A 16,181-nucleotide genomic window follows, 5' to 3' on the forward strand; every position below is an offset into this window, starting at 1 on the left:
ATAGGCTACACATAATGGATGACTGACACCAACTAAAATAAGGTTATAAGGAGGTTAAAAGCTGTTGTGACCTGTGCATAATCTCAGAGGGTTGGATCTTGCGGGCTCATTCCATTGATGTGGTGCTTCCCCATAATAGGAAGAGTCTTCCTTTGTGCCAAAAGCCTCTTCTATCAGGGAGAGGTTTCTTGCACTGGGTAGAAAGTACCACTGTTAGCAGGACACATTGGTAGGATCGATAGCTTAGAGCCTCAGGGGAGGGTGGTATATAAATATAATAAATAGATTCAGTGCTTTGCTTTAAGCTTAGTTGAATATACTGCATGCAGAAATGCAGTTGGATGGCACATTTCAATTGCTCTCTGATCTGCCCAGCTCTCCATGTGATCATGCAGCACCATACGATGAACTCTTCCCTCTCTAACATACACCCTGCTGCCATAAGAGTATGCAGTAGTTCTTACCCATTGCCTTATACTCAACTACATTTGTAGACATTTTTCTATGTTATTAGATAGAAAAGCAGCGGAAGAACTTGGGAAAGTAATGATTGCTTAAATAGCATTGTCAGTATTCAGTAAGCCATTCACTCCTATTGTATGTTTTGCCCCTTTGATCTGCTCTAATTTTGAATTGCATAATTGGCCTCTGCCTTAATTGTACCAGGACAAGGAAATTTGCTCTGAAATCTGCTCTGCCAGTCCCATGAAGTTGTGTTTTGTTCCATCCTGTAAGAAATGGCTGTTCTGGCTTCTGTTCTGACACATTTCCTTCCTGGGTATGTTGGAAACTGTGTGTGTTCAAAGAAGCAGTGGTGGTGGTGATGCTGAAGCTTACATTTCTCACACTACTTTATCCTGTGCTGCTGCTAGATTCATGGTGATGTTTCTTAGTGGGGGATTTGAGTCCTGGCTTGTATACTTAAAAGCAAGGAAAGGACATGGGTGGTTTGCCATTGTCTAGCTCAATGTAGCAACCCTGGGTTTCCTTAGCGTGTTCATGTCCAAATACTGACCAGTGCTGACCTTGCTTAATTTCAAAGATTGACCGAGATCAGGATAGCCTGCAGGACCCAAGTTAGGGCATTGTGGTAATCTAGGTTCAGAAGAAGAGTTGGCTCTTATAATCTTCCCTGTTCTTCTCCCCACAATAGACACCCTGTGAGGTAGATGAGGTTGAAAGAGCCCTGATATTACTGCTTGGTCGGAACAGCTGGGGCAAGGTCACCCAGCTGGCTGCATGTGGTCACCCAAGGTCACCCAGCTGGCTGCATGTGGAGGAGGAACAGAGAACCCAGCTCGCCAGATTAGAAATCCACACTCCTAACCTCTACATTGAGCTGGCTCTAAGATCCATGCAGTATCGTGTGTGTGCACACATATCTGCTAAGATGGCGTATTATTATGCTTGCTAATATAAATGACTTGTACTAAAGCTTATAACATTACTATCCACTGTATCCCTACTTCCCTCTAGTGAAGTGTTAGGCAACAAAGAACATGCTTGCCACATTAGCAGTCTAGCACCCTTCATTATGGGTATACAATTACTTCTGTGTTCAAGCAGATTGATTCAACCAGTGGAAGAGCAGTTTTTATGTTGTCATTGGATAGAAATTGCTTAAGTAATGCAATTCAACACAGTTTGCTGAGAAAAATGTTGAAAAAGCTTTTGCAAAAGGAGCCTTTTGTACATTAGCAAAAGCATGGCCAAAAAACATTTTGTTTTAGGAATAACAGAAAATTTCAGTGGTTGCAGCTTCTTTTATTATACACTGCAGGCATTCTGCAGTTCTATGGAACACTTCAAAACATTGAAAATATTTTCAGACCTTGTAGCCTTGGTGTGTGACCTGTACCTTTTAAAAATGTATTTGATACAATTTTATTTTATCTGCTCCTGGAAACACTAGCCTGGTAAGTCAGTCATGCTTTTTGCTTCCTGTGACCAGTGGGAGGGGCTTATATTGCTCAGCAATAAAGCTGGCAGGCTACTTAGAGGCAAAGAGTAGATTGTGGTGATCTAGGGTTTCAGAAAAGGCAAATTCGATTTTTGTAGCCACATATCTCCTGGTTGGACAAGCCAGGGCTAATGGTGTGTGTGTGTGTGCGCCTCAGATACCATTTGCTGATTCCTAGCAGCCTATGCCGTCAATTTACACAGCTGATTCCTAACAACACACTTTGCCTGTCTTGCTCTCAAGAATTGCAGAAATTCTCCAATAACTAGTAGCCTTTTTTGTCATGCTTGGGTATAGCACACCTTTTAGCTTCTCACGGGCTGAGGTTTCAGCAGGTTACTTTGCACATTGGTAAAGCTGTTGAATTACTATCTGTAAAACCTGGCGGCCTAGTTGAGATATCCTCATAAGTCATGACTTTTATGTATCATCTTTTCTCCTGCAATGACTTGCCGTTTTCCCTTAGCAGCACACAAGGAGGAACCCGTCAGTCATCACTTGCACCTAGGGAATTGTGTTGATCTCAGCTACCTTAAAAGTTAACCATAATTTACTACTGTGTGGCTGCCAATCAGTAGGTTTGAGATGAGCAGGATGTGTTAGATATTATGAATTAACCGTATCTCTAGTATGTTTTTCTGTTGCTCATGTACTCTGGCTTTGGTGATGAGCAGACATGTCCTCTTTTTACAGTGCTCAGAGGACACTTACATTGGAAGGTGTTGGAGTTCTGTGTGGTCATTTGATTCAATGGGAGGCCCTGGAATCTGGGAGGACTATTTAGGTGGGAGCAATGAGATTTCCCCATCAATGATTCAAGTTCCTATTAAAACTACAAAAATAAAAGGAAATGCATTTTTGTTAAGTTTGTACAAGTCTCACCTGTACATCTTTTTGCTCAGTGTTAGCCATTTTTCTGATCTAAATCTTAACAGTAAAGATCAAACTTAGCCCTTTCCACATATCAGATAAGTGTTTTGAGCCTTTACGAACCCAACCACATCCTCAAAGGAGAAGCTTGTTTATGTTCCAGTGTGGAAGACCCAAAGTACAAATGTTTTGTATTGGAGATAACGTTTTGAAACATCAGCTATGGGTCCTGATGGGAGGCTGAACTCCATTCTGACACACACGTGTGCCGAAATAAGAATCGTCTTGCGCTGTTCTAAATTTCTTGACCTGTTGAAAAGGGCTACCGTTTTTTGCCAAAGCCATGCGAATACGTTGCATATTCCTTGACATGTACTTTCTTGCGTGATAGGTTAATTGCCATCTCTGGAAAAGCTGCAATTCAAGATGTAGTTGCCATTTTAGCTTTTGAAGAGAGCTAGCGGCATTCATATCCTCTAAAAGTCCTCTTCTGGCATCCTAGAGTGCGTGCGCAATTAGGCTGAGAGAATGATTGGTGCAATATTACTCAGCAATCTTTCATGGGAGAGTGGATCTGGCTACTTCAACAGAACATGCTCAGCTTTGCCTAGATCAGGGATCCCCACCATGTTGCCCACCAACACCATTCTTGGTGCCCACCAAGTGTGTTCGCGAAGTGAGTGGAACCAGCCCTTCTGACTGGCCCTTGAAGATCTGATCAGCTATGCAGATTAAAGCAACAGTGTTGCAGGGACAGCTACCGCCTCTTGGTGCGCCACTACAGTGGGTCAAAACTCCAAGGGTGCCCACAGGCTTAAGTGTGAGGACCACGGATCTAGAATGCGGCATGCAAGAACAAAGAGTAGAGTCTTCCCAAGATGGTCAGAAGTTGCTCTTTGTCACTTCAAGTGAAGGAATGACTTCTCTAAATTGTCAAATGAAGTAGGTTCTTGGTTGTGTTACAATATATTTCATTTACCTGTAAGGCCTTTATTTTCTTTCCTATTAAGACAATGTAGTATCTTAAAGCGTTGCTACTGTTGAAAAAGAAGAGTTGGTTCTTATATGCCGCTTTTCTCTACCTGAAGGAGTCTCAAAGCAGCCTACATTCACCTTCCCTTTCATCTCCCCACCACAGACACCCTGTGAGGAAGCCCTGACATTACTGCTCAGTCCAAGCAGCTTTATCAGTGCTGTGGCGAGCCCAAGGTCACCCAGCTAGTGGCATGTGGAGGAGGAGTGGGGAATCAAAGCCACCCTTCCTAACCACTACACTAAGCTGATGTGGATATGTTGAAAATGAGCATTAAAAACATTATTGAGGGCCAAGCTTGCCGGTTAACTTACAATTACATTTTCACCTTCCTGTATTGGTGTAATACACACTGATTTCAGTTTAGCACAGTGGAAATGTCTCCCTAAACATGTCTGCCATCTCCTTTTAAAGCCTTTTTATAAAATTATGAAAGATTAAAGATATCGTACTACTTCTAATGTGGTGGAAGTAGTACGATATCTTGGCTCCAGCACAGGGGTACAGAAAATTCTGTGCTGAGGGGGAAATGAATGTTTTAGATTTTGGAGCCTGAAGAGAGATTGTGACTTGGAGCACCCAGTAAGTACATAGCAAGAATTGTCAGCCATTCATTTAAAATTTCCTGACAAAATTAGTGTAATGTTCAGACACTGAGTTGCATAAATACCTATCTCCTTTATCTTGAATGGGGAAAGGAAAGCTAATGAAGGTGGTCCACAGTAGCTATGGCTGTGCTGGTTGATGTGTTTCCCACAATTCTAGGAATGCTGACCACATGCCAAAATTGCATATATTTAAGGGCTACCTTTTTTCCTAACCATGCCTGGAGGGATAGAAGCATTATGACTTTGTAGGTTTGTCTTTGCAGGATGTGGCGTTTGACAATGATGGCATCCCTTGTGGTTTTGTGGCCAGTTTGCAGCCAGTGCACAATTTGTAATTTATCTTATAAATTGTGTGACTTCTACTCCCTATGATATATTGAAAGGGAATAAAGGGGTTTCTACAATTTCTAATACTGCCGTGTCCAAAACAGCTGTGAAACCTAAAGAGCAATCCCTTTGTCTAGACAGCATTAAAGATGTCTGAATGGACTTGAATCAGCAGTAGCATTCACCGAAGGGAAAACTTGACCTGCAGCCTACTATCTCTCCCCAACTCCCCTGGTTCCACCTTGGAGGAGGTCAAGGATGAAGTTGGGGAAAGGCAATTGGTGAAAAGTGCTCCATTCCTTCATAGGTTTAGCTGGGGCTCATCTATGGTCCTGGGGCTCATCTATGGACCTTAAGTCCAAGCACTTGTCTTGGGCTATTTGATGGCTTCACAGACATTACCTTTAGAATTGCCAGCTCTGGGTTTGGAAACCCCTGGAGATTTTGGGTGTGGACCCTGAGGAGGGCAGAGTTGGGAGAGGGACCTCAACAACTAAGCCATTTTCTCCAGGGACCTGGTCTTGGTCATTGGGAGATGAATTGTAATAGCAAGGATTATTTTACAGATCTTGCAACAGTAATGTAAGGCAGATATTCTTGCCCATGGGAGAGAGAAATGATTGACTGACCACCTAATGAGGTCTGCTTCATTTGTTCAGTCTGAGCCATCATAAGACTGTACTCTCTGGCAAAGGGCCTGTAAATGGATCTTGAGAAGGATGGGCCAGTCTCAATTTTTCTCAGCCTCACCTCAAGGTGCCAGTTGTAAGGGAAGGAGACTAAGCTGCTTTGAGATTCCTTATGATAGAGAAAAGTGATAAAAACCTACTCTTCCAAGTTTGGAAAGTGGAGGCTGGCTAGAGGTTTACTCCAGTTTGAAGCCGTGGGTGTGGTGGTGGTGGTGGTAGGGCTTTCCTTGTGATCCGTCTGTTGTCTCTGATCCGGTACTATCAAGGCGCTCAAGGTAAGCAGTGTTCTAAACAAGCCCCTTTTCTGCCGTAAGTGGAAATTAACGAGGGCTCCCTTCATCCTGGCAAGGGAAGCTTCTCTTGCTGATTTTGACTGTCCCAGAATTCACATGTGACTCTCTGCACAGATGACAATTCTAAAACACAAGTATATGTGAAATTTTATTTACCTTTTGTCACACCAGGACTGTTTGCCACTGGAATTGCGGAGGGATAAACCTGGGTTTTCTGCTGGGTCACTTATGAAAAGACCTCTAGTATGGGGAGGATCTCCCCTTGCTACTGCGGAGGGGCGCCCTCAGGTGCCTTGCAGCCTGGGCTGCTGATTTTTGAAGTAGCTATTTAAGGGCAGGGGTGGGTCGACTTGGCCACTTTTTGCCCTGAGTCTTTAAAGGCGACTGTATCTCAAAGCCCAGTTAAAAGCCTGGGAGCAGGCTGGGCTCTCTTATAATCCTGCTTTGTAACACTGCAGCATTCTTAGCGCTACCTTAATTGTTTTCCTGAAAAACCCTTTTGGGAATCCGTACAAGCTATTTCCTTTGGAGATGCTTCTCTTTTGAAACGGATCAAGGCAAGACAGTATTAACCAATTACGTCCAAGTGGCTGGTCCTTGCAGTCAGCAAAGAGTAATGGGCCTGGGAAATTGGTACCCCCTTCTCATTTTTGCTCATTCCTGGATTCTGTTTAGTCCAGCCAAAAAGTAGCAAGCCCTTGGTAATTTATTACCAGGCAGATGCGGAGGAAGGAGCTATTATATGTGTGGCTTACAGCATTAGCTGTGAGCTGCAGAAGGATTCTGGGTAGCAAAGATGTAAATGAACGGAAAAACCTGGGCTGTTTTCACCTTGCAGAAGACGGCACTTTGCTTTGAACTGGCGCTTTGCTTTGAAGTAACAGGCTTCATCTTAAATCATGCAAAAAGTCAATTTTAGTGTAAACATGGAAATAACCATCCTGCCCAACAGTTTTAGCCAGCTGGGTTAGAGCTATCGTGGTGTGGTGTAGTGGCGAAGGCTGGCAGACGGTAATCTAAGGGACTGGGTTTGATTCTCCACTCCTCCTCCACATGAAGCCAGCTGGGTGACCTTGGGCCAGTCTCAGTTATTTCAGAAGTCTCAGTCTCACTCAAGGTGCCAGTTGTGAGGAAAGGAAGGAAAAAGGAGACTGTAAGCTACTTTGAGACTTGAGATAGAGAAAAGTTATTTAAAAAAAACTCACGTTTGAAAAATGGAGGCTGGCTTTAAAATACATCTCTGGGTTTTTGTTGAGGGGCCTTGATGGTATTTTTAATCCCATGGGGGGGGGAGTGGCTGTCTCTGCATGGCTGTAATCTTTTTTTAATCTGTAATCTTTTTTAATGTTTGCGTTTCCAGAGTCCTGCTTCAAAACAACTAGAAAAACTTCCAGTTTGAGTTTCACTGTTCTTTCGTTTGTCTCTAAAATGAAACTTCACACTGAGAAATTTCAACAGCTGCTGTATCCCAGGAGCCTTTGAGCCTGTGCTGTACTGCAGGGATTAGCCAGAACTCCGCATTCAGGGGGCCTGAAGATTAGGCCTCCCCTCGTCATTAATGAGAGCTCTGTTTCCCTTGCCACACCATGTGGCCATCCATCCCGATGTGAATTATCCCCTTACTCCGTCCACACCTCAATAAACTCCCAATCCCAGGTTTCTCTTTAACAAACAGTTGACTTGAAAACAAACTCCCATTTCTTTACATGGGAACTCTTGTGCCACAAATTTCAGAGTGGGTCTTTTCTGAGGAATTCTTATGGGGGGGCAGGTTTACTCCTTGACAATAGCTCAGTCTGTAGAGGCAGCTACTGTGGCTCTTTTGTAAATCACAACGAGGGGAGGGGACACTATTACGCTACCTGCAAACCAATAACCACAGGTGTGCTGAAGCAGACAGAGCCTGCATCAGCAGTTTAAGGGGGGCCGTGGTGTAACTCCCTGTGCGTGAAGGACCAAAAATAATTGGCTTCACCCACTGACTCCCCAGCAAAATGAAGGCTCCTTTAAGTAAAATCATGGCCAGCCTCAAAGCTTTGGCCTCCTGCTGGGCATCTCAGCCATCTACTCAGCCAGGGACAGGAAAAGTGGAATGCTCAGCAGAGATGTGTGAAAGGGGAACACTTCTCAGTCCTCCTGGGGGCGATTCCTAGCTTATGTGAGCAGAAGGAAACTGCCCTATCTCATGGCTGCTGTGGACCCCACCAGGAACGACGTGGCAGTGAACTAGAGAACTGCAGCGGAGGGTGGGAGAGTTGGCAGACGTGCTCCCCCTCCCCTTCTGCTGTTGTCAGGGGTGCCTTCTGTCAAGAGCAGGGGTAGTCAAATTGTGGCCTTCCAGATGTCCATGGACTACAATTCCCATGGGCCCCTGCCAGCAGGGCTCATGGGAATTGTAGTCCATGGACATCTGGAGGGCCGCAGTTTCACTACCCTTGGTCAAGAGGGATGAGAGTGGGCCTGACTCACCTTTCAGCAAGCATAATAAGGTTTCCTGAGGAGCAGGAATGTCTTTTTCTTCAGCTGTCTATCTGTGGGGTATGCAATTTTGCATTGTCCTCTTCTCGTACAACGTGAATGCAGTCAGCTAGAAAGCTGGAGGGTGAAGCTTGTCCAACAAGCTAATTCCGGTACCCGTCTTCTGAGTGTTAGCCACTTCAGTTATTGGTTGGCTGAATTTTGCTTTTAATGTTGTCCCCCACCCAGCCCCGTCTCTTTGGGATGTCGGGAAGTGTGGTGCTAACAGCAACTAAATGGGCATGCACTTGTTATGCGTGCAGTTAATCACCAGGACTCTTCCTTGATCCTTCTGGCGTTGCTGGCACCTACTTAACCTTACCAAATGGATTCCGGAAGTTAAACAATCAGCTGCTTGAATTACGATCTGTTTCATGGCTGTTAGCTGACTTGTGGGAGAGCTGCAGACGGGAGATAAGGAAAGCTAGTCTCCTCCCCTGTCTAAGGCAATTGCCCAAAGGCCACAATTTACTGTCATTACAGCCTCCATTTTCACTACATCACATGGACTTGCATGTGACATTAAATCTGCTTCATGGACATGTTGTCCATATAAGGGGAATGAAGTTATCCAGCCTGGGCAGTGTTTTGAACACAGACTCCTGCCTTATCCTGGGTCGCACATTGACACCTCTGAGACTGCTGCCCACACTGAATGGCAGTAGCTCTCCCAGTTCTCCAGTTGAGAAAAGTCTTTCCCAATAGCTGCGGCATGGGATCTTTTATAACCGGAGAGACATCAGTGATGGACCATGTGAAGCTGCCTTGCACGGTAAAACCCAGTGGCAAAGTGCGCCGAAAACAGACTGAAAGCACTTTATTCAGCGGGTGTGAAAATACCCTAATGAGCCACTGATGTACATCAGAGGCATTATTGTTGACTCTGGCTGCCAGCAGCCTTCCAGGGTAGGGGTGTGAATCAATTGCCAGATGAGGCCTGGAGATCTCCTAGAATTAAACTGATCTGAGACTACAGTTCCCTTGGGGAAAATCATAGCTTTGGAGGGTGTATGGCTGCGGGGGGTTGCAAACTGTGGCTGGGTCTTATGGTAATTGTAGTCCAAGGGCATGTGGAGAGCCAGCGTTTGGCCATTCTTGGTGCACGGCATCACCTCCTCTCTCAGTTCTCTGCCCTCCCCAGGCACTGCTCCTGAATCTGCAGGAATTTTCCAAGCTGGAGTTAATAATCCTGTGCCTGGGTCTCAGGTAGAGGTCTTTCATATCATTGACTGCCTGACCTTGGTCTTAACTCGAGATGCTAGGGATTGAACCTGGGGCTTTCTGCACATAAAGCAGATACTCTGCTACTGAGCCTTTCTCCAGCCTCGGATCAGTGGCAGGCAAAGCTAGTACTTGACCCCTGCTTGCCTCTTCATATCAACTAATCCACTACGTTTTTAGCTTTTCATTCACTCCCATTTCCACCAGTTGCTTGTGGCTTTGATTATCTTAACTCAGGAGTAGTCAAAGTGCGGCCCTCCAGATGTCCATGGACTACAATTCCCATGAGCCCCTGCCAGCATATCCTTACATATCCTTACATATCCTTACATAAGTATATCCTTACATAAAATGCAGTTGTGGGTTTCTCGGGGCCATTTCGCACGGCTTCAAAGTAGCAGAAGGTTGCTATTTGGAAACGCTACTAATTTGCCATAACCCACGACGTCGTAGACAATCTGCAACAATCCTGAAACCAATCAGCAAAAAGCGCTTCGTTGTGGCGCTTTCAGGGGAATCCAGAAAAGTGGATTCACCCTCCGGATAGCGATACACTCCTGCAACCAATCTGCAACAGTAGCGCTAAAGACCTGTGCGTTACCATTGTTGCTGGTTCTTCAAAGTCCCTCCCCCTGGCTCTCTCCTCCAAACTTCCGGCGAAGCGATCGCCATTTTTTTTTCTCCGAGCGAGCGGGGATAAACGCACCGGCGAGCCTCTTTCTGTTTAGAGGCTTCCCTGGCTTCAGTCCTTCACTTTTAGTCACTAAGCACAAACCACTGAAAAGCCCGTTTGCTGAAATAAAGTCCCTTTATTTTTTACAAATAAATTCAGCCGAAAATCGAGCCCGTGAGAGGGGGGGGGGGATTTTTTTTTTATCACTCGAGGCAGCGTGCAAACGATCATACAATCAAACGACAGCTCACATTAGGCAGCTGGATGGGTCTCTCCGTAGCAACGAATCTACCTAGATTCGTTGCTATGGGTCGTTTTTTTTTTTTTAAACCTTTCTTAAAGGGAAAGGGGCTGTTTGGGAGCATGCTAACGGCTGCTCATTGGCTGCTTGACGGCCAGGGGCGGGACGAGCTTGGCAATAGCGCTTCCTTTCTAGCGATTTCTGCCGAGACCGGAAGCCTGTGGGAAACGCTAAAAAACGCAACTGATTCCACTACAAAGGCAGGTATGCATAACGACGAATTCCACTATTTTAAATGGCGATTTTTCATTCCGCAAACAATTTGCAACAAAGATCCCTGTGCGAAAAGGCCCTCAGTTTCTATCGTATTTTAGTCTGCAATCTATCCTATCCCTAACACCTATAAAATTACTTCCATTGATGTTGGATGTGATGCAAATGCATAATGAAATTAGATTTTGTGTTCTGCCTTTTGTACAGAGTACATCTGACCTGGATAGCCCAGACTAGTCCTGTCTCACCAGGTCTCGGAAGCTAGGCAGGGTCAGTCTTGGCAAGTATTTGGAAGGGTGACCTCCAAGGAATACCAGGGTTGTGATGTGAGGATAGGCAATGGCAATCCACCTGTGAACATCCTACAGGAAAGGAGAACCAGTGATGGAGCTTGTGGGTGACAGTTCTGCAGTGATAGAAATCCAGTTTTTCACCACAGATAGAACTCTAGCAAGAAAGGATGTTGGACATAGCTATAAAAGTGTGCATAGTGTTTTCTGGAAGAAATGCATTCAAATTCAAAAGCCTTTAATGGCATATTGAAATGCATTCAAGAAAAAGGGTATTTGGTTGGCCTCCCCTACCCCCCACTGTAAGGCTTGGGATGGCTTTTGTAGAGAGGACATTTATTAGGAATTGGCCAAGTTGTCTACTTTTAATTATATGTGTAACAAAACATGTTAAGTTGAGCAGCACAGTAATTTAGTTTTGGTCACAAATGCATGTCAGTAGGCACTAAAATACTTCTGTCTATGCAAAAGAAAATACATTCGCTTTCACTGACTAAGCAATGGCCCCTCTACCCCTTTGTACAGCCAGGAGGTTCGAAGTACCTGTCCAGAGTCTATATGGCTTCTTTTAAACTTCTAGGCAAAACAGCAATAAAGTATTGCAGATGGCACCCTGAGAAGCACATGCCAGCAGGATGATAGTAGCAAGTCTTTTATCTTAGTATTTTGGGGAAAATACAATCACAAGCAGTGAACTCAGCAAGTAATTAGTGTTCCCTGACCTGCATGCTCCAGGCTAGCTCAGTCACAGAAGGTAAATTAGATTGGCTCTGATTAGTAGTTGGATGGGAGACCCCCACCAGCACCCAGCTTTGAAAAAGGCAGGCAATGGCAAACCCTCTCTTCTTATCTCTTGCCTCCAAGTTCCTCTGGGATTTCCATAAAACAGCTTGGACTTGATGGCACTTTCTGCACACGCACACTAAAATGGCAGAATTGGCTGCCAGAGGATGTAGTGATGGCCACCAGCATAGATGGCTGTAAAGGGTTACTGGGTGGATTAATGGAGGAGAGGCCCACAAATGGCTGCCAGCCAATGATGATGACAGGGAACCTTCATAGGCAGAAGGGAATGCTGAGGGAACAGCTTGGTTTTTACACCTTTATGGCTGTTTATATTATAGTCTGCCTTTCCTACTTGGACTTAAGGCAACTTTCCCGGGGATTACACTCTGTGTGAAACAGGTTGCTTGACTAAATGGGCCACCGACTGATTTTGCATTCTAAGCCAGTGGTTCTCAACCTGGGGGTCTGGACCCCTTTGGGGGTTGAATGACCCTTTCACAGAGGTCATGGCAGGGTAAGCAGCTTGGCCGGGGGGGGGGCACCATCCATACAACAGCCTTGTGGGGTAGATCAAGATAGAGCATTCGTCTGTCTGGAGCAGTGGAAAAGAGCGAGATCGGCATGGTGGGGCAAGAGGTAGAACAGTGGTTCTCAACCTTCCTAATGCCGCAATCCTGTAATACAGTTCCTCATGTTGTGGTGACCCCCCAACCGTAAAAATATGCAAGTGTTCTTTCACAGAAATTAAACCAAAACTGACCAATGGTGTGAAGATCCATTGTTCATGATTGTATATAAATTGGGTTCTTTCTCTGGGGTTTCTCAGTTCAGTCCTAAGCATATAGCTCTCTGTTCAACACCGTATAGTTTACAGGGAGCCAGCAGAAGCTAATCCAGAGATGTAAGATAGCCAAGTTAGTTTTGCCACAGCAAACAAACAAAATCTCATGATAACCAGAGTCCTAAGGATGCATCCAAACATCACTGGATCGTGTGCTGCAGCAGTCATTCCTGAACTGGATTATCCTGTGCTGATGAGCCAGCCCATCATGATTGCAAAGGACATGCTTACAGCGAGATCCTCTTCTGATGTTCAAATTGGCTTTCTTTTTAATTCAGTCACCTTTGGGTGGGGAGGGGCATGTTTATAGGGCAACTAATATGATCTACCAGCCCAAAAGACGCAAATTGCCACCCAGGAGTTGTTTAAGGATTTGTGGGGCTCGTAGCACCAGAACCAATTTAAGGATTTGTAAGAAGACAATTGCGATGGGAGCAGCCAGACTGGGGGTGGAGAGGCCCCCCCACAGTGGAAAGGAGTGTTGAGTGTCCTTGAAGAAGAAAAAGGGGAAAGGAGAGAGGTTATGTCCAAGATCCATGGAGAGAGGCGGGGGAGGCTGTGTGTAGGGCCCCTGGAAGCACAGGGCCCATAGCACGTGCTATGTGGATAAACTGGCCCTGAGGTCACTGCAGGCACGGAAGCAACGGAGTGACATTTACCCACCCAAATCACTTGCCTGAATTGAAAGAAACCCCATCTGATTGTGCAGGTAGGCCTTAGGTTTTATCTGGAACTCTCATAAGTATGTACAACACGCTTTTAAAAAGGAAAAGATTCAGGCTCTTTAGTCCACTTGCAGCCGAGGAATCATGCGGGAGGAATATTTCCCTCTGAATAATAATAATTCCCTTTGTAATTCAGAGGCTGCGGCAATCTGGGCTGAGGAGGGATGACGCTGGAGACGGCAAACGGTTCGCTTTGAAGCATTTTCACTGTATTTATTCAGCTTTGAAACAGGCTGCGTTGATTTTAATACTGCTTAACATTAGCAGAGTTGGTTCAGCAGAAAGTCCGTGCTATGTAGAGGCTGAATGCAAAGTAGAAGGGATTTTCTCTCTGATAAGGCTGTGCTGGGAGAATAGCCTTCTGAATGTTTGCTCCTGTTCCCATGTGGCATAATGAATCTGAAATATAATGGCCTGTTTTGAGTTTCTCTAATGGGGCCTGATGTGTGTTAGTGAAGGGACCGCCTGTCGGTCTATGCCCCCCGCAGGGCCTTACGCTCTGCGGGTGAGAATTTATTGGTCATTCCTGGCTCCAGAGAGGCACGCCTGGCCTCAACCAGGGCCAGGGCCTTCTCGGTCCTGGCCCCGACCTGGTGGAATGAGTTCCCAGGTGAGCTGCGGGCCCTGCGGGAGCTTTCTACCTTCTGCAGGGCCTGCAAAACGGAGCTCTTCCACCAGGTCTATGGTTGAGGCCTGGTTAGTGCAGGAAGAACAATTGGCGTCCCCCTGTTGCCAACAACGTATACCATCTTGACTCGTCTCTCCTTTCTCCTCCCTCTCGTAAATGAGTGTGTGGGGGGGGGGTTTGAGGGTTCCGCCATCTTTATTTGCTGTTTTGTTTGCTGTTCTTATGGACGTATCATAGTCCATTTTAATGGGGGTTTTAATGGGTTTTAACGGGTTCTTAGCTGGACTTTTGTGAACCGCCACGAGCCTTTGGGAGTGGCGGTTAATAAATCAAATCAATCAATAAATAAAACTGAACAGTTTGTAGAATGACTGAAGTGGCTTCCCTGAGATGGGACTGGTTTGTTGATTCTTCTCCTGTAAGGGGCCTTTATTGCCTGCCCTGCCCTGGATCTCCTCAGATCTTGGAGACTAAGTGTAATTGGCCCTCGTTAATATTCGGAGGGGGGGGCCAGAAGCGAGTTCAGGGTCAACATGCAGAGACAGGCAATGGCAAATCGCCTCTTTTCAGCTCTTCCCTTGAAAGCCATACGGAGCAATCATAAATTGTGTGTGACTTGATGCCACTTTACACACACAGCTACATTGTGGAATTTGCTACCAGTGGATGTAGGGATGGCCACCAGCACAGATGAAGAAGAGCTGGCTTGTTATACCGTGCTTTTCACTAAGGATTCTCAAAGCAAATTACAATTGCCTTCCCTTCCTTCTCCCCACTACAGAGAGAAGGTAGGTGAGGTAGGTGAGAGAGCTCTGAGAGAACTGTCACTGGCCCAAGGTCACCCAGCTAGCTGCATGTGGAGGAGGAGTAGGGAATCAAACCTGGTTCTCCAGATCAGAGTCTGCTGCTCTTAATCACTACACCATGCTGGCACATGCCACCACGTACCTACAGGTCTTCTCAAGCTTTCTCCTCAGCTTCAGAGGTCCTGCAATCAGTTTCAGGTAGTCATGAAAAGGAGGGAGCCTTGGGTCCTGCTGGGTCCCTACCCCATGTGTCCCTACCTCTTATGGCTACCCATAATTTGCAGGTTCTCCGCGATTCCCATGTAATGCTGTGCCCTACTTGGATCACAACTGCAGAGTGCGGGAAAAAGGACTTCAGCCTTCTACCCCAAAGTTTTCCAGAGGCAAAACAAACATGTTATTTGGCCTGTTAGGGAAAGGCACAACGGCACACACGGGCTTTTCCAGTGGACCAAATAGCACACCACCAGGACCACTGCAGGTCAGGACATGTGTGTTATGTCCATGCATGCCAGAGTAACACAGTGAATTGGGGACCATATGCACAAGAATGGAGAACAAGCAAGTCACACATGACTGGTGTACAGGATGCAGCTGTGTACCCAGCAATGCAAGAAGAGTATTCTTACTTACCGAGGAAAGCTTGCCAGTATGTTATGACTGTGTTTACCCTCACAACTGCAACTAGTAGAGATGATTGAGTACCTTTCCCCCATCTTTCAGTTACATGTATGAGTACTGCAGGGTGATTTCACACTGGTTTATGAATTTCCTGTGCATCATTCTCAGCTCAGGTTCACAGTAGGCAATGGTTATTTAGAAATGTAAATCTGATATAAATGAGAACTGAGTCATTTCAGATGGCAGATGCGAGGATTGTATTTCAGGAAGCTCTTCCACAAAAGCTCCAGGCATCAAAATGCTGGCTAGTTTGGTCTACCAGTTTAAGGTGTGTGTGTGTGTGTGTGTTGATATGCAGAAATCAGCAGATGTAGCTTGGAAGGCTGTTTTATTTCTGTCTCCTGCCTTCCTTCCCTGACCTCAAGATGCTTCTCATGCACTGGTCTGACCTAGCTGTGCTTAGCTTCAGCAAAAAATGCTGCACTGTGATCCTGGGAGATGCACTGGGGTAAAGGGCTAAATGTTGCTACTTGCTGGTCCAAGCTAGCCTGGTCTTGTCGGATCTCAGAAGCCAAGCAAGTTCACCTTCAGTCCGTATGTGGCTGGGAGGGCACCTAGGAAGTCCCAGGTTGCTATGCAAAGGCAGGCAATGCACACTTCTTGCCTGGACAACCCAAAAGGGTCACCATAAATCGGCTGTGAGTAGACAGCGCTGTCTACTCCGGATCCTTGCCAGCCAGGCTTCTACTAAGGGGGCAATCTGGGGCCTGCCTCAGAGG

This window comes from Paroedura picta, chromosome 10 (assembly GCF_049243985.1).
Source record: "Paroedura picta isolate Pp20150507F chromosome 10, Ppicta_v3.0, whole genome shotgun sequence".
NCBI lineage: Eukaryota > Metazoa > Chordata > Lepidosauria > Squamata > Gekkonidae > Paroedura > Paroedura picta.